This window comes from Schistocerca cancellata, chromosome 6, assembly GCF_023864275.1.
Source record: "Schistocerca cancellata isolate TAMUIC-IGC-003103 chromosome 6, iqSchCanc2.1, whole genome shotgun sequence".
NCBI classification, from domain to species: Eukaryota; Metazoa; Arthropoda; class Insecta; order Orthoptera; family Acrididae; genus Schistocerca; species Schistocerca cancellata.
Window position 1 is genome coordinate 610,977,407 of NC_064631.1, and position 20,291 is coordinate 610,997,697.

Below are 20,291 nucleotides of genomic sequence, written 5' to 3' on the forward strand. Positions count from 1 at the left end.
GGATAATCTTTAACTAACTCCTGGAGCACTTTGAATTCAGGTCTATTCACAAATTTAAAAAATTAATCCATTTACTTTAACACTTTCTACTACGTAATGTTTCACTAATTGCTTCACCACTTTAACCCAGTGCTTGGACTACTCATGGAATCAAAACAGTAACCTATCAATGTTAGTGGCTCAGGAAATAGCAACATATCTAATGCATTGCTGCACTTTAAAGATTAGATCGCAGCAAAAACTGGTTTGTGCGTGAAAATACAAAACTAAAACATTACTTTGCATGAAGGAGTACTTGAAGATGATCTCCTTGGTGATGATGTAACCCAGTATGTCATAATCGTGGCTCATGACGTAACAGGCTCTATACTTTTCTTCTTAGTGTCGTAATTATAAATTTAAAGCAGACCAATAAATGCCATGTAGTTGCTGCTAATGGCCATTTCCATCTGAGGCATTTTAATCCATATTACTGAACACTTGAGATGTTCATATGGCAACTGTTAGCCACAGATTGGTGCTGACAGATTCACATGGCGCTATGCATGAACCAGCTACATTAATTAACAATTGGAACAAATTTTTATACAAAAAGGACATAGATTTTAAAATGATGTTCACAGCAAAATAGAAAATTACAGAAATTTACCAAATTCAGAAAAATTTTCATATTTTTCTTTAATTCAATGAGGTTAATACTACATATATTACACAGTTGATATTTTATGTAAGTGCTACATATGCCTCACGTTTCAGTGATGTTTCCTATACCAGGATACTATCAGTAAAACATTCCATAACACAACACCGGATTATATGTAATTACTTACATGTGTTACCAAATATAGTTAATTCTTACATGGCTTTTACAAAATTGAATGTCATTAGATTAAACTTTCAAAACAACAACACCATTTGCATTTACCAGCAGACACTTATTAGCAGAGTATATATAAATGTTAAAAGTTGTAATCACTGCAGTGTCTAATACATCCAATGACAGGGAGCTAGTTACTCGTTTCAGAAGACCTGTGACAACCTCTGGAGAGAACATAAACAAATGATTTCATCACGATTGTTGTATACTGCAAATGTGCAACAAGTATTTCATTTTCTCATTTCAGGAACTATAATAATTATTTTCATATCTACTTTCGAACAGTGCTCTGTTAAGCTCTTTTGTCAGCTGTTGATAATGGATACTAGGCAACTAGATACATAATAAATCATTGCAGGGAAGGTAGTCTCAATGTATTTCATTAAAATGTATTCCTGTTTCGTTTTCCAAGTTCAGCAGGGAACAGTTTTGTGAAATGAAAACGCTTCACATCGTTCTTGTTGGAATTCCAAATTTCTCACTGACTGATTGAGACAGGAAGCTGTAGAAGTGGTGTATATATTCCTCAAGATACTCGCCTATGTTTGTTTCTCAAGTACTGATAATGAAGATTTTGTTGGAATGAGGTCAAAAACTCTCTCAAAATTCATGATGCCAGACAAAGTAGAAATTCATACTCCTTACTCTGTTCGCTACTACTGCTCTAGACTTATATATGGTCCATTGTGATGTAGCCACTTCTGAAGCCAGTTTGTGTATTATCCTGATTACAGCACTTTTTCTTTTTGTTTTTCTCTAAAGTTGGTGATAATTTAGTACCTCATATACTATGGAGTTCAGACTGATACATTCTGTCATTTTTATATCTTATTTGTCTCCTTCTTCCAAATCATAACAGTTACAACATTGTTACAGAATTGTGTAACTGTCTTCCTGTGCAAATATTCTGTGAACAGTTTTGCAAGTTCATTTTGTTCTACTTTCCCTAGCATTAATAATGCCTATTGAAACCTCAAGACTCTTTTCCTCTATTCACACTTTGAGGCCCGTATACCTCATCTGCCATTAATTCTGGTGTCAAATTACTTTCTTTATTAACTACTCATGAGTCTGTTTCATCTTTTGAAACACACAAATATTTTTTCAAATTTTCGAATCGCACTTCATTTTTTCCCCTGCTTTGTTATGGCATAAACTTTGAAATGCCATTCTGTTTACTCTGAGCATGATAATTTTCAGTAATAACATAATGATAGTGAAACTGAGCTAAGGAAATTGCGAATTTCTTGGCAAGTGCATTGAAACTGGTCCCATATTTACATATTATATTGTGACATCTATTATTTGTTCCTCAGCAAAACAGAAAATGGTCATACATTGGCTCATCCATTTTCTGTCTGTTGTAAATTAGGGTTTTAAATTCTTTAAACTTAAATCTTCGACAAAAAGTGTAACATCTTTGCGACACAATGACATTGTCATGTGCAGTTAGAATTAGATGTGAGTTTCCACACTGGCATCCAACACACATAGTTTTCTTTTAGACCTGTAGTATCTTTTAGATGTTTAAACTACTTGCTATGTTATATCTGTGAATGCTGTGCATTATTCACTTCTTTTAATCACGAATGTCTTGATCATATTAGGTGGACATATTGCAGTTAATGGAGTTTTGACTCTAGCTAGTTGTCATCAGAACTAAACATCCAGTATCTTTTTACGAAACTAAGGTGTCAAGCCTTCATCAAGCATTACTTTTGAGCAGTTAATAAGAACAATATATGCCTGTTGATGGCCAAATGCGATTATTACATTTCTGAATAAAAAGAGTGAATTTCAAATAATTTGTGTGTTCCAGTTTAACAATGTTGAATCTCATAGCTGATCAGTTAATGATTACCAGTGAAGAACACATTAAAACCCCATGAACACCTCGAATGCTGAGGTAAGTAGTCTCGAAAGCCTGCCACTAAAAAATTTATGTAAGAGAGGCCATCTATTTTATAGTAAAAGCCATAGTGGATGCACCAAAAACCTTGTGGCTGATGCGGAATTATATTCACGTTAATTAGCAGTTGAGTAGGATCAAAAGGGGGACTCCAGCTCACTGGTTCACTTTCTCCCTCACCCTCCGGGTAAGGCAAAACGTGAGCCAGTTATCCACAATCCCAATGTTCAAGTCTGACTCACCTTACTTTCATTAAAATAAAAGTATTATTTAAAAAGGCACAAGTAAGAAAAATGAATTTTATTGGTTTTTTATGAAAGGTGCACTTAAGGAAATAAAGTTGATACAATTTTTATAAAAGGTGAATGTAAGAAAATAAATTATAATTTGTAATGTCCATATGGTAGTGTATTTATAGTGCATCTATTTTTCAAAACATATCTTTTATTATCATGCAGGCTCAATATTTGTTGTTTACTTCAACTGTGTAAATTTCATATCTTTCACTTCGAATCATATTAAGTCTTCTATACTGTTCTCTATTATTAAACAAATAATCCTTGTAATCTTCTAACCTTATTCTGTTTTTAGCAACAAATTTCTTAACTCCTTTAGATTTTTCTCTATTTTGTCGCCAACTTTATAAGCATACATTTTTGCTCTTAAACTGCAGAATTCTTCTATTATTTTTCCATTGCATTTGTCTTTCATTTTCCTAAAACTTTCTTGTTTACTTGTAGAATTCCATAAATATTATCTGCTCGATAATCACTTGTATCAAAGTAATCAATCATCGATTTCATATCTTCATAAATATATTCAGTCTGTATATTGTAGATATAAATATCTGCATCTTGATGACACAACTCAATATTTTTTCCATATTTTGGTTTCATTACTCTATAAGGAAAATAATACATCAGTTCTTTAGATAAATCGAGTATACTCATTCTGACGTAGTTGGGCTTTTTGTCTTGTTCATATGAATGGCCATAAGATTTTCATTAAACATAGTTCTTCCTTTAAAGTTTGTCTTTGCTATCACTTTATCACATTTTTCTCCATCTGAAACTAATTTTATGTCTACTCTGTTTCTTATATTTTCCATTGTCTTACCAAACTTAGAGTTGGTCACCAGAAATCTTTTTCAAAATCATGTTTGGCTTTACTTCTCTTTTGTGTATTCAAGTCCATATATTTCTTCAACCAATCAGATTGCTTAAATTTTAAGACTCTGTGTATTTTGTGAGTTTCATTCGAAGAAACAGATACTGTTTGAGGTTTCTATAATGAACTACATAATGATGCTTGTCAAGCAGATTAGTCATCAACTTACTTTCTTTAGTGTTAGGCATAATTTTATTTTCAGGTGCAAGTGGTAAATCTGTGTAAATCATGTAATTAATTTGTATATTCTAAATCTACTTCAAAAATATATCCATATAAAGTCATCTGAAGACCAGTATCAGTTGCAAAGCGATTTAGAAAAGATTGCTGTATGGTGTGGCAGGTAGCAGTCGATGCTAAATAACGAAAAATATGAGGTGATACACATGAGTTCCAAAAGAAATTCGTTGGAATTCGATTACTCGATAAATAGTACAATTCTCAGGGCTGTCAATTCAACTAAGTACCTGGGTGTAAAAATTACGAACAACTTCAGTTCGGAAGACCACATAGATAATATTGTGGGGAAGGCGAGCCAAAGGTTGGGTTTCATTGTCAGGACACTTAGAAGATGCAACAAGTCCACTAAAGAGACAGCTTACATTACACTCGTTCTTCCTCTGTTAGAATATTGCTGCGCGGTGTGGGATCCTTACCAGGTGGGATTGACGGAGGACATCAAAGGGTGCAAAAAAGGGCAGCTCGTTTTGTATTATCACGTAATAGGGGAGAGAGTGTGGCAGGTATGATACGCGAGTTGAGATGGAAGACATTAAAGCAAAGACGTTTTTCGTCGCGGTGAGATCTATTTACGAAATTTCAGTCACCAACTTTCTCTTCCGAATTCGAAAATATTTTGTTGAGCCCAAACTACATAGGTAGGAATGATCATCAAAATAAAATAAGAGAAATCAGAGCTTGAAGGGAAAGGTTTAGGTGTTCGTTTTTCCCGCGCGCTCTTCAGGAGTGGAATGGTAGGGAGATAGTATGATTGTGGTTCGGTGAACCCTCTGCCAAGCACTTAAATGTGAATTGCAGAGTAAGCATGTAGATGTATATATGTAGATCACAATTCTTCAAAAGGTTTTGAATATCTGATTAATTTAATGTATAGTCATAATTACCAAGAATATGATGAGACCAATCTGTTAATGGTTTAGTTGGTGATAAATCTCCAAAGTCTTCTATATGTTGATGATATGGAATCATTTGTTTTTCCAACTTCTTTATTTCCTTCAATAGCTTTCAGAACGTTACCACCTAAACTTTCAATTCTTTAAAGGTTTTCAGAAATTACTGCAACCAGTCGCCTTTTATGTAGATGTATTTTATTTAACCATGACCGGTTTCGAGCTGCCTAGCAACTCATCATCAGATGATGAGTTGCTAGGCAGCTCGAAACCGGTCATGGTTAAATAAAATACATCTACATAAAAGGCGACTGGTTGCAGTAATTTCTGAAAACCTTTTCACACCACAGTCGCAGTGTTCCACATCCACAATGGATAAAAGTCTTATTTCAATTCTTTGTTTTACTTGTTCAATAGCATGAATAACTGGCGGATCTTTTTTATATTTTTCATACCCTGTTCTTGGTTGTTTTTTTCCAAAGCCCTGATTGTGATTTGAATTCTTCAGCTTTCTTTCTATTTCATTTAACTTTTTTAACAACGTCCAGATCGAATTTTGTGAACATTTATTAAAGAAGAGAAAACATTAATTAAACCTTTATAACATTTGTGTTTTACATTTTAAGTTTATGTTCAATGTTTATGTTTATATTGAACGTTTATGTTTAACTTTTATGTTGTTATGAAAAAGTGTATTTTATTTCTGAACTTAACTTTATTTGCTTTTCTACTCATATCTATTGTAAAAAATCCAAACTTATCATTCCAACATTAAATACACATTTCTTTAAGATCATCAAACTTTAAACCACCTCCAATGAACTCATGATAAATGTGATTTAAATTTCTGTCATCTTGTCTAAAGATAGTTAAAAAATTCAGATGATATCTGACCTATTTGTTTCGGTATTTTTTAATATGTCTGAGCTAAGTAAAAACAGTCTATTTCTTTATGTCTTCCTCTAGTAAAATAATCTCTAACTATATCCTGATTTTCAGGTATGAAATCATCAAATACCACTTATTTAATCATTATTTTCAATAAAAATAGCAATTTTCTCTTTATGCTTATCTTCAGTTTTTTCACATCTCTTTATAAATTTTTGATTTTTTGGTTGATATAAACTTTTAGAATAGACATAAAAATGATTAATATTATTCCAGTTCAAGCACCCTGGACCTAGAATATAACTGTCAATCATTAATGTAATTTTTCTGCAACCACTTGGTCTCATGATTGCATATCAAATAGAATTTGATAAATGTTTACCACTTTTATTTTTTGATCTCTTTTCAGGAAATTTTTTTCCAATCAGTATTCATTTAATTATATAACAATTTTTAGTCATAAATGAGCAGATTAATTCAACTGAATGACAAGTCATCTGTTCTCAAAAAGTGATTGATTGTACCTATACAAGACTGTTTTAATAATGTTGCACTTGTTGGTTTTTATTCAACATTTTAACTCCATATATTGCACTGAAAAATAATAAATTATACTGCAATGGAGAAACAATAAACATTCCAACTGGTCAGTATAGTTTGAAAAATTTAGAAAAATTTATTTATTCGAAAAAGCCTAATATTCACATTAAAGCAGACGAAATTTTAAACAGAGTTACTATTGAGAGTGATGTAAAATTGCATATGGATATAAAATATAGTATTGGAAGTGTGCATGGTTTTACTAACCAAATTGTTGAGGCTAATTAAATGACTGTTGCTAATGATATTCCTAAAATTATTCCATTTGAATATATAAATATAAATTTTAATTCAGCTGATGGGATGTTTGTAAAGCATACTGATCATTTTCATCAAGAACTTAATATTTTTGCTTCATTCAAACCTAATGCAGGATTTGGTGGACCAATAATTCATAAAGCACATTATCCTGTAAATATTCGTATTTTTGATCCAATTCAAAATTTAGAAATAATTATAACTGATGAAAATGCTAATCTGATTGACTTCAATGGAGCTAATGTAACAGTTGCTTTAGAAATGTCTTAGTAAATTTTTTCCTTAATAAATCAGTGACAGCTAAAGCATGAACAAAATCGAGAGTTATCAGTTTTACTCATTCCCTGTGAATGAGAAGACTAAAAATAATTTATATGAGCCCAACTAGAATACTTAAATTAATATAAGTATTGGTGATGAATGGCTTCATCCTAATCATGCCCAATTATACCTGAATTTCATTACTATTTGAAGTGATGTCACAGATTATTCAACTTATGATGGAAAATCCAATCAAAAATTAATTGATAATTATGTGGTAAAACTTTTTGATTTTATAACCATAAAGAAGGAAAATAATGTTATGTCTAGAGTAGAACATCCTTTTATTTCCTCATCAGTTTTACTGCATTTGACTTCATCTCTTCCTTATAAAATATGTACAGAAGGGAATATTCTTAATAATGGAAAAATAAAGAGCAATGAAAATGAAGTGCTTTATCCATTAGGAATGCTTGGTGGATTTTTTAGGATTATAAGGAAATTATGTGGTAGGGAGTTTTTAACGGTGAGTTTTACATGGTCATCAAGTGCTGGAGATTCTATTCTTCAATGGTCTGATTATAATGATGCTGGAATTGAAATAAAAGACACTTTTCCAAAAGAAGGTAAAATTGTTGTAGAATCAACGGAAATTCATGTACGAATTGTTAATTATGAGCCAGATTACGAGTTGGAACAAAGGGAAAATATTCTGAAAAAATCCGAAACCTCCAATATCTGATTATTAACTACAAACTGTAGAAGTTGCAGAACTGAGTGATAAGAATAATTTTGAACTAGATATCACGAATTACTATAACTCAGTAGAATTTTCTATGCCATATTTCTTATTTGTTACTGGCCGGGGTGGCTGAGCGGTTCTAGGCGCTACAGTCTGGAACCGCGTGACCGCTACAGTCGCAGGTTCGAATCCTGCCTTGGGCATGAATCTGTGTGATGTCTTTATGTTAGTTAGGTTTCAGTAGTTCTAAGTTCTAGGAGACTGATGACCTTAGAAGTTAAGTCCCATGGTGCTCAGAGATAATTGAACCATTTTCTTGTTTGTTACATTTCAGACAAATCGTAAAAATAATCAGTTAGTCGACTCTTCATTATTCAATCACGTTAACCTACAGAATACCCAATCCGTCGACAGGCTACACAAGTGGCCCATCGAAAGCATCCGACAGTCGCGCCATCCGCAGTGGAAGACGCCAATAGGAGGGGTGTGGGGTCAGCACACCTCTCTCCCGGTCGTTATGATGGTATTCTTGACCAAAGCCGCTACTATTTGGTCGAGTAGCTCCTCAATTGGTACCACGAGGCTGAGTGCACCCCGAAAAATGGCAACAGCACATGGCGGCCTGGATGGTGACCCATCCAAGTGCCGGCCACGCCCGACAGCGCTTAACTTCGGTGATCTCACGGGAACCGGTGTATCCCCTGCGGCAAGGCCGTTGCCTAACTTACAGAACATATACTTGAAAAATGGAAGAAACGAAATTTTCCCGCAGGAGATGTGGAATATTAATCCTCCAAATAATTTCCTCAAAGCATACAATGCATTTCTCGATTTTCAACGAGTTACACAACTGAAAGCAGATCTTGGTATTAGCCCATATAATTTTATAACGAATTATCCGATTTATGTCTTTAATATGACTCAAAGAAAGTATGCTGTAAAAACGACTATGAAACTGTGTGCAACTTTTAATGATAAAATTCCTGCAGACACTTAAGCATATGTAGCTATGTATGGAAGGAAGAATCTTACATACGATGCTCAACACCGGAATACTTACTGAAGATTTTTAGTTATTCATTTTTACTTCCACATAAATAAAAGAAAAATTTAAAAAAATTATAGAGGTGTTACGTTCGTGCTTATACATATTTCTGAAGCATTTTAAAAAAGATGGAGGAAGTAAAAAGTGAACAGCTAAAGCAGTTTTTGGCTGCATCACGTTTGCACTTTGAATTTTTAAAATCGGTTAATTTTTGGCTGAGAAATCAGCGAAAAATCGATCTATTACTGTCGCTGTGGTAAGCTCAGTGTTGCGCAAGGTCCTGCTCCAAGCGAATACTAACTCAGACTCTGACCGCGATGGCCATCGGGGCGCGAGTCGCGGTTTGTTATCTGCATATCCGCCTTCTCTGTCAGCGCGAAGGTCGCGCTCGCTCATCGTGGCTCTGAGCCAACTCTCGCTGCCGCAGAAACGCGCTACCTCCTTAGTCGTTCTACTAGCCTAGTACAGCGACTCACTTCTAAGCTACTAAAAGTAATTGGCATTACAAAAGTTTCGAGTGTGTGTGATAGATGCCGTTCATGCAAGTTTCATTACAATTATCGGGGGAACATGATTAGTTTCAAACGTAAATAATTGTTTTTCTAAACTTAATTGTTACGATTACACCCACATTTATGTGTTTTCGCATGTGTTCTCCATTAAAAAATGTAGTAAAGTGGAAAATATTATCTGTTTTCATCAAAATTCGTTCATAAAGGTAGAGCTTTTAGAAGGTACTTTGAAACTACACTCCCGGAAATGGAAAAAAGAACACATTGACACCGGTGTGTCAGACCCACCATACTTGCTCCGGACACTGCGAGAGGGCTGTACAAGCAATGATCACACGCACGGCACAGCGGACACACCAGGAACCGCGGTGTTGGCCGTCGAATGGCGCTAGCTGCGCAGCATTTGTGCACCGCCGCCGTCAGTGTCAGCCAGTTTGCCGTGGCATACGGAGCTCCATCGCAGTCTTTAACACTGGTAGCATGCCGCGACAGCATGGACGTGAACCGTATGTGCAGTTGACGGACTTTGAGCGAGGGCGTATAGTGGGCATGCGGGAGGCCGGGTGGACGTACCGCCGAATTGCTCAACACGTGGGGCGTGAGGTCTCCACAGTACATCGATGTTGTCGCCAGTGGTCGGCGGAAGGTGCACGTGCCCGTCGACCTGGGACCGGACCGCAGCGACGCACGGATGCACGCCAAGACCGTAGGATCCTACGCAGTGCCGTAGGGGACCGCACCGCCACTTCCCAGCAAATTAGGGACACTGTTGCTCCTGGGGTATCGGCGAGGACCATTCGCAACCGTCTCCATGAAGCTGAGCTACGGTCCCGCACACCGTTAGGCCGTCTTCCGCTCACGCCCCAACATCGTGCAGCCCGCCTCCAGTGGTGTCGCGACAGGCGTGAATGGAGGGACGAATGGAGACGTGTCGTCTTCAGCGATGAGAGTCGCTTCTGCCTTGGTGCCAATGATGGTCGTATGCGTGTTTGGCGCCGTGCAGGTGAGCGCCACAATCAGGACTACATACGACCGAGGCACACAGGGCCAACACCCGGCATCATGGTGTGGGGAGCGATCTCCTACACTGGCCGTACACCACTGGTGACCGTCGAGGGGACACTGAATAGTGCACGGTACATCCAAGCCGTCATCGAACCCATCGTTCTACCATTCCTAGACCGGCAAGGGAACTTGCTGTTCCAACAGGACAATGCACGTCCGCATGTATCCCGTGCTACCCAACGTGCTCTAGAAGGTGTAAGTCAACTACCCTGGCCAGCAAGATCTCCGGATCTGTCCCCCATTGAGCATGTTTGGGACTGGATGAAGCGTCGTCTCACGCGGTCTGCACGTCCAGCACGAACGCTGGTCCAACTGAGGCGCCAGGTGGAAATGGCATGGCAAGCCGTTCCACAGGACTACATCCAGCATCTCTACGATCGTCTCCATGGGAGAATAGCAGCCTGCATTGCTGCGAAAGGTGGATATACACTGTACTAGTGCCGACATTGTGCATGCTCTGTTGCCTGTGTCTATGTGCCTGTGGTTCTGTCAGTGTGATCATGTGATGTATCTGACCCCAGGAATGTGTCAATAAAGTTTCCCCTTCCTGGGACAATGAATTCACGGTGTTCTTATTTCAATTTACGGGAGTGTATATATACAGATTGACAGCGCTATTGCTTTGCCCTGCAGAGGAAAAAGCTGAATTGCTATAGAATTGGTTCAGCCAGCCCATACTCTTGCAATTTCCTATCGTCATCCACTGCTGCAGCCCATCAAGAAGAAGAAGCCAACATCTGCCATCAGCAGCTCTTCCATCTATTGCAGAGATACATGACAAGGCGCTGCCAGAAGAAGATGGTGGGTGGGCGACGAGAATCAATCAAAGTCGCAGAACAACAGCGACGTTCAGCAAAAAACCTGGAGGGTGAAAACATGAAATAAAGAGAGTACCATCAAGTGAAAAAAAACCTCCAGGTTTGCTTCAAATGGTGCCGAATGTTTTGCGCTTTTTGGCAACGACTATATTCATTAACCAATTCATTTTATTTGTTTTCTTACGTTTACCTTTTATAAAAATTGCATTAACTTTATATTCCTATGCGCACCTTTTATTAAAAAAACTTTAATATTCGTTTTTCTTATGTACACCTTTGCAAAAAATATATTCTTTTGAATGAAAGTGGCGTGAGTTAGACTTGAAGTAGTAGGATTATAGGAGATGAATTTGGGAGATTGTGCATCACTAGCTCACTTTCTGGGTCACCCGGAGGGTGATAGTTGGTCCCAATGTCCGATACAGACTTTCAAGCAATGTTATGTAGCTGTTAGTACGTATAAGGCGACAGTATGGATGGATTGCTTTATGGAGAACAAGTATTTGTGAACTGATCACCTATCCTCACTGCAGACCCATACTGCTAATCTTTGGACATGATGCAAGACAAGTGTGTCAAATAGCTGATGATGTTGTTTATAAGGATTTACCGTAAATAATTGTTTCCGTTGTCACAGCGGTAAAATAGTATAAGTGTACGCATTGTCATAATGGGCACTGTGAATGTGATTTGACAAATGTTAAATATTTTTGCCTGTAGCTTGGGAAGGTTATTGAAGTACTTGCCAGCCTGGCAGTTTAAGGGCAAAGTGGCTATCAGATGCCGTGTGACGTCGTCCCTTAGACTACTTTCGAGTTTCAGCTACTCCAATAGACAATATTATACAGTTTTGTACTACGGTGCAAAGTACTGTACGATTGTTCAATTATTTTCTTTAAGTTAATATCATTTCGTAAACTTGCGGTGCTGCCTATGCTCAGTATTACGAGTCGTGATGATGGGAGTGTCTGTGACATTCCATGCATGTAGATGACAATGTATTTGCCACATAGTGGAACTGTAATTATCTGAGCCAGTGTGTCCAAAAGCTGGTGGCAATGCAGCTTTGGTCTTTAGCTGCCGCGAGTGAAGATGGATTAATGTACTGTACTCCCTGCGGGACCAGGTAATTAGATGGTAACGTTTCGTATTAATTCGTGCAGAAGCTCCCTGGTAATTACAATTTTGTGTGTAACTTAACTGTTACACGTTTCATCGTGCTGGGTCCGGACACATCGTTGTTGCTTGCTTGCATCGTAACACACTCAGTTGTCTTTGTTGATGAAGGCAGCCCAGAGTTTGGCAATGGGAGTGTTGATTATTTCGGAGGACAACAGTAGAAGTCATTAAGTGCCTTACACAGTTCTAAACGATCTCTAAACTCATGTGTATACCGCAGTGGAGGAAGGCTTCGTGCTTCCTACAGGATGGCTCCCACCTCTTCAACAGTAAATACTTATCATTTTGAAGTTAACGCATATTTTCTAGAATTACCTGCTGTATCATTAATATCTGTATACAGGATGATTCAGTTGCCCTTGCTAATGGGTTTTATGCAACCTGCAGTGCCTTCAAATACTACATACGAGATTGTTCGCATTCTCTCATTCACTATACATGAAATATTTGTCCAACAGAAAAAATTAACAAGACTTTTTTGTAGTAAATGTTAGGTAGTTAAATTTTAAACTAGTATAAGTTTTCGCTGGACGCTCTGGTTTATAAATTATTCAAGAAACAAGTTTCTACTTGTGACAATCAAGCATCTTTTTCTTGAATAGCTCGAAAACCGTAGTCTACAGTAAAAACGTATCTCTCTCTTTCCAAGCATTAATCCTGTCTTGTGGGGTCTGCTGTTCTGGTTAAATGGAAGTCGCATGTTAATTTTAAGGGGTGGCAGGATGCTCTTCCTGTTGCCACCCCATACCCTATGGGACGGAATGAGTGTACCCCAGCTGTTTGCGTCTAGTGTAACCCATGGAATAGCGCGAACTTGTTTCATATGTCTGCGAGTCGTGTAATTGAGGCGGAACGTGGGGACGAGCCCAGTATTCACCTACTGGGATGTGGAAAACCACCTAAAAACCACATCCAGTCTGCCTGGCACACCAGCCCTCGTCGTTAGTCCGCCAGGCGGATTCGATCCGGGCCCAGCCAGCCTACCCGAGTCCAGGAAGCAGCGCGTTAGTGCTCTCGGCTACCCTGGTGGGTCGCCAGCAAAAACGTATACCAGCACAAAATTTAACTGCATTAAACTTCCTGCAAAAAGGTGCTACTCACATTTTCTATAGGACCAACACTTTGCACATAGCAAACAACGTCAATATCTCGGATGTTGTTTTGGGAAGTGTTGTGGGTTGCATGAAACCCATCAATAGGGGCAGTAAAATTGATGTGCATGTCTATGTTCCAGCACAGCTCTGATGGAACAACTGGAGTAATTTCAGATACCAAGAAGCACTAATCTTGTTATCTTTGGTATAGGAAACTAGTAGCAGCATGGGGGTAGGAGTGAAAAAATGGTGACATGTGAGCACAGATCTGAAGTGTGTGGAATAATTTCATCTAAAATTCGTACTTATCTCACAATTAGGGAATTAAAAAAAAGTGTTGTGGGACTAGATCTATTAGGGATGCAGGTGCAGACAGACTTCCTTACTTTCCCTATCTAACATAAAATTCAGATATATAACTAACAGGGCAATCACATAGTTTGTTAAAAACTTCATTTTGTTCCTCTATTGCACTGATGTTCGTCTTAATTGCAGAGTTTTTTATTCATTCATGCGTGTGCGCCGGTGACTACACTGCCGCGAACCCTAGTGCAAAAGCAGCGTTCATATCACTCAACATAAATTAACTTCCATATCGTCGATTTTAACAGCTCTTGTGGTATAATTCGGATATTTTTGCACTAAACGAATTGTCAGGGTCATCACGGGTGGGAACTGCAGTGGCTGTAGCGGGGGAAGCACGCGGTGTCCACGTGCGGAGCGACAATCGATATCCGCGAGCGCTGGCCACGCATCGCACACGCAGACCCACGCACGCGGCAAGCAGGAAGCGAAGAGCGCGCACGCATTTCCGTATCGATTGCCGACACCAGCTGCGCGTCGAGTAATGCACCCGGGCCGCCATAAATCACACACGGCGTAAACAGGCGCCTCTCTAACAGTGGACCCAATTCCTCATTGTCCTCTTATCGGCCGCCTAAACCAACGAAAAACCCGCTGTACAGCAGCCACTGCACTGATGATCATTAAAGATGTATTACAGCAAACACTTTGCCACAATTAGTAACTATTTATCCTGTAACATTTACATCAAAGTCTATTTCTTTCATTCCTTCTACGAGTGGTATTCAACAAGTAATGCAACACTTTTATTTCTCAGCCAGTTTCGGTTGAAACAATGCAGAATGTGTTGTGCGACATCGTGGAATATTCCTGCTTCATCCCCTACAGTTTCATGAAGTACCGATAGGTGCCGGTTCTATATGTAGACTTCAAAAGTGCCTCTATGGCGGAGTTGCGTCCCACGCAGAGAGCTGTCATTCAGTTTCGTTCCGTGGAAAACCAGAGCATCGCAGATATTCATAGGCGCTTTCAGAATGCCTATGGAGACCTGGAAGTGAACAAAAGCACGGGGTGTCGTTGGGCGAGGCGTCTGTCGACATCGCAACAAAAACGCGCAAACCTGTCCCATGTCCTGCGCGGCAGTTGGCGGGACACAGCTGTGGCTCAACCTGCGCTGGAACGTGCGGACACTCTCATTCCAGATGATCGACGGATCCCAATCAAACACCTTCGTCCACCAGTTGGGGTGTGAGCCCGCTGGGTCCCTCGCCACTAACAGAAGACCACAAAGAGTAAAAGAAGGACCATCTGTGTGGAGTTGCTGGCGCTTTACGAGTTGTAACAATTTTGTGTCGAACATCATAACAGGCGATGAAATATGGCTTCATCACTTCGAGCTATACATACTTCGATGCTACTATGTGTTCTTTAAGTCTTTTGTCAAATGTCCTGCCGGTCATTCCTATGTACACTACTGGCCATTAAAATTACTACACCAAGAAGAAATGCAGATGATAAAGGGATATTCATTGGACAAATAGTCCGGCCCCGGTAGCTGAGTGGTCAGCGTGACGGAATGTCAATCCTAAGGTCCCGGGTTCGATTCCCGGCTGGGTCGGAGATTTTCTCCGCTCAGGGACTGGGTGTTGTGTTGTCCTAATCATCATCATTTCATCCCCATCGACGCGCAGGTCGCCGAAGTGGCGTCAATTCGAAAGACCTGCACCAGGCGAACGGTCTACCCGACGGGAGGCCCACGCCACACGACATTTCATTTCATTTCATTGGACAAATATAGAACTGACGTGTGGTTACATTTTCACGCAGTTTGGGTGCATAGATACTGAGAAATCAGTACCCAGAACAACCATCTATGGCCGTAATAACGGCCTTGATACGCCTGAGCATTGAGTCAAACAGAGCTTGGATGGCGTGTACAGGTACAGCTGCCCATGCAGCTTCAACACGATACCACAGTTCATCAAGAGTAGTGACTGGCGTGTTGTGACGAGCCAGTTGCTCGGCCACCATTGACCAGACGTTTTCAATTGGTGAGAGATCTGGAGAATGTGCTGGCCAGGGCAGCAGTCCAACATTTTCTGCATCCAGAAAGGCCCGTACGGGACCTGTAACATGCGGTCGTGCATTATCCTGCTGAAATGTAGGGTTTCGCAGGGATCGAATGAAGGGTAGAGCCACGGGCTGTAACACATCTGGAATGTAACGTCCACTATTCAAAGTGCCGTCAATGCGAACAAGAGGTGACCGAGACGTGTATCATGGCACCCCATGCCATCACGCCTGGTAATACGCCAGTATGGCGATGACGAATACACGCTTCCAATGTGCGTTCATCGCGATGTCGCCAAACACGGATGCGACCATCATGATGCTGTAAATAGAACCTGGATTCATCCGAAAAAATGACGTTTTGCCATTCGTGCACCCAGGTTCGTCGTTGAGTACACCATCGCAGGCGCTCTTGTCTGTAATGCAGCGTCAAGGGTAACCGCAACCACGGTCTCCGAGCTGATAGTCCATGCTGCTGCAAACGTCGTCAAACTGTTCGTGCAGATGGTTGTTGTCTTGCAAACGTCCCCATCTGTCGACTCAGGGATCGAGACGTGGCTGCACGATCCGTTACAGAAGACGCAGCAATGCCGCGATACGATAAACCGCAATCGCGATAGGCTACAATCCGACCTTTATCAAAGTCGGAAACGTGATGGTACGCATTTCTCCTCCTTACACGAGGCATCACAACAACGTTTCACCAGCCAACGCCGGTCAACTGCTGTTTGTGTATGAGAAATCGGTTGGAAACTTTCCTCGTGCCAGCACGTTGTAGGTGTCACCACCGGCACCAACCTTGTGTGAATGCTCTGAAAAGCTAACCATTTGCATATCACAGCATCTTCCTCCTGTCGGTTAAATTTCGCGTCTGTAGCACGTCATCTTCGTGGTACAGCAATTTTAATGGCCAGTAGTGTAGTTCGGTGGAAAACCAGAGCATCTCAGATATTCATAGGCGCTTTAAGAATTCCTATGGATACCTGGAAGTGGACAAAAGCACGGTGAGTCGTTGGGCGAGGCGTCTGTCGTCATCGCAACAAGAACGGGCAAACCCGTCCGATGTCCAGCGCGGCGGCCGGCGGGACACAGCTGTGGCTCATGCAGTGTTGAACGTGCGGACAGTCTCATTCGAGGTGATGGACGGATCGCAGTCACACACCTCGCTGCCCAGCTGGATGATGATGGGTGGGTGGGTGTTTTGGGGGAACAGACCAAACAGCGAGGTCATCAGTCTCATTGGATTAGGGAAGGAAGTCAGCTGTGCCCTGTCGAAGGAACCATCCCGGCATTTGCCTGGAGCGATTTAGGGAAATCGCGGAAAACCTAAATCAGGATGGCCGGACGCGGGATTGAACCGTCGTCTTCCCGAATGCGAGTCCAGTGTGGCCCAACTGGACTTCTCTGTTGCCAGTACTGAGACTTTAGTCCACCAGTTGGGGTACTCAGAGGTGTGTGCCCGCTGTCTTCCTCGCCCCCTAACAGAAGGCCACAAAGAGTAAAAAACGGACTATCTGTGTGGAGTTCCTTGCGCTTTACGAGGCTGATCGTGACAAGTTTCTGTCGAACATCATCACTGATGAAACATGAGTTCATCACTTCGTACAATCCATATTTGGATGCTCTGATGTGTTCTTTACATCTTGTGTCAAGTATCATAATTTACTCACTGTATCTTGAATTTTTTTAACTGTGGAAACTACGCCAAGAATAAAACCGAAATACTACTCGCAATTACCAAAATGATAGAGGTGACGCACCTTTCCGAGACTCGGGAAGAGGTTAAGAAGAAAATCAAAACTCTGCGGACGACATATAAACGGGAGTGCAATAAAATGGGGAAAAAATTGAAATTCTTCGGCTATTCCACGAACATTGTAGGCTATATGCTCCCACGTTGTGATATTGTAATCGAAGTTAAGTCGCATAGTGCTCAGAGCCATTTGAACAATTTGAACCACATTTATGTGTAAGTAACGCCCTGAACCGCGAAATATTGAATACGAAATTCACTGGGAAAAGTGAAATCTGCTTCTGAGATTAAAATTTTTGGGTTAAGTTTAACAGAAAAATTTACAACAAAAATGGAATTTGAAGGAAGCATTCACTAAAAACAATAAATATATTTTTTTTAAATTTGAAAATATAAAATAACTGACTATATTACAATATTTTCAGAGGGTGGGTACTTTATAGTACCTCCTCCCCCCCCCCCCAATCCCTTTGGTATTGCGAAAGTTAAACTGAGAAACTTTTTTGGCACTTATACAGGCTTGCTTGACGAATTCATGGCTAAATAAGAGCGAATTTGACAAACAAGTTCGGTCGTTTACGAGAGCCTTAGTACTAAAGAAAAACATAGCACTTGTAAAACGAGTGAGCCATTTACAGTAGCCGTGTATATATAAGGCGGTGCCGGGCGCCGGAACGTCGCCAGCTGGCGCTATCGAGGGCAGCGGCGGCTGCGTGTCCCGGCCGCTGTAATCGCATTACTCGCGCCCATTGCTCGGCTGTTTGCTCGGCGGCTCTGAATCAATGCCGCCAGCGCCGCCCGCGGCCGCCTGCTGAATTATTCAGTCCGCCCCGGCTACGGCCGACGCCAGTGGCGGCGGCGGCGGCAAATCCGGAAATACGAGCAGCCGACGCACACCTCTGACTGCGACTGTTAAATGTAAATCGGCCGCAGTACCTGTTTAATAGCAGATAACCTGGTGTTACAGGGCCGCCTTATTACGGCCACTGGCATTGCCGCAGGAAATCTGCTGTGCACTGAACACTGACACCGATAATACTAATCTTAGAGCTCACGAATACAGAGCTAACACGGCAGATAATATCTGTTAAGTCCGTGTGTCGTCAAACATAACGCAGGGAGAATATATCGTGACAAACATCAATTGGGGGCAGTCTGTGACAAATCCTGATCCCGTGATATTCGGCAGAAGTCGCCTTAGCCATTTTTCCATACGAGCATTCTTCCAGAACCGCAAATTGTCAGTGACGTTTCCTTCTTCACATGATTACAACCAGTAGCCCCTGGTAGTACAGGAACAAAGACGTGTTCGGTCAGATAGCCTCTTGGTTAAGGCGACCACTGTCGATGAGCCGTACATCTTGTCAAGTCTCGACCGGTTACAAATTCTCATTCTTCACAACTTTAACGCTACACTGCATAGTCAAGTAGGTTTTCGCTGGTATCATCAAGTCATTGCGTCTTCATTGTTTCATCCCTACTGAATAGTTTCAGTTCAGCGCATATTTGTTGAACCACGTAAAGTCTGAAAAACACTGAAGCAGAAAAAAGAAAGAAAGAAGGAAAGAACAATGCACCGTGAAGGAATTATCCGAATGGAACGGAAATCGGTGCCAACGGCCTTGACGCAGTGGCAAGACTGGTTCCCGACAGATCACCGAAGTTAAGCGCTGTCGGGCTGGGCTAACACTTGGCTGGGTGACCATCCGCTCTGCCGAGCGCTGTTGGCAGGCCTTCTGAAGTACACTGAGGAGCTACTTGATTGAAAAGTAGCGGCTCCGGTCTCGGAAACTGACATACGGTCGGAGACCACATGTCCTCCCCTCCGTATCCGCATCCAGTGACGCCTGTGAGTGAGGATGACACGGCGGCCGGTCAGTACCGTTGGGCCGTCATGGCCTGTTCGGGAGGAGTTAAGTGGTTCTTTTTTTTTTAGATGTAAATCGGTAGATGTCATGTACATGTACGGAGAAACAAATGATTACAATTTCCAAAAAAAAAAAAAAGACTGGATGATTTATTCAAGAGACAGAACTTCATAAAATGAGCAAGTCAATAACGCGTCATAAAATGAGGAAGTCAATAACGCGTCGGTCCACCTCTGGCCGTTTTGCAAGCCGTCGTTCGACTTGGCACTGATTAAGACACTTGTTGGATGTCCTCGTGAGGGTTCAAAATGGTTCAAATGGCTCTGAGCACTATGGGATTTCACATCTGTGGTCATCAGTCCCCTAGAAGTTAGAACTACTTAAACCTAACTAACCTAAGGACATCACACACATCCATGCCCGAGGCAGGATTCGAACCTGCGACCGTAGCGGTGGCGCAGTTCCAGACTGTAGCGCCTAGAACCGCTCGGCCACCCCGGCCGGCAGGGATGTCGTGCCAAATTCAGTCAGATCGTGAAAGTCCGAAGCTGCTTGGGGGGCCACGCCCGTAATGCGATCTTGCTGGTCAAGATACGGTTTAACAAGCACGAAGACAGTAGAAACTCTCGCCGTGTGCGGTCGGGCATTATATTGCTGAAATGTAAGCCTACGATGACCTGCCAAGAATGGCAACGAAACGAGGCGTAGAATATCGTCGACTACACTGCTGTGCTGTAAGGGTGCTGCGGGTG

At 41.1% G+C, this 20,291-nt stretch overlaps 1 pseudogene; it reads right to left on the reverse strand.

The window, feature by feature from the left end:
• Positions 1–8,434: 8,434 nt before the first annotated feature.
• Positions 8,435–8,552, reverse strand: LOC126089722 (5S ribosomal RNA; annotated as a pseudogene).
• Between the last annotated feature and the right edge of the window lie 11,739 nt (positions 8,553–20,291).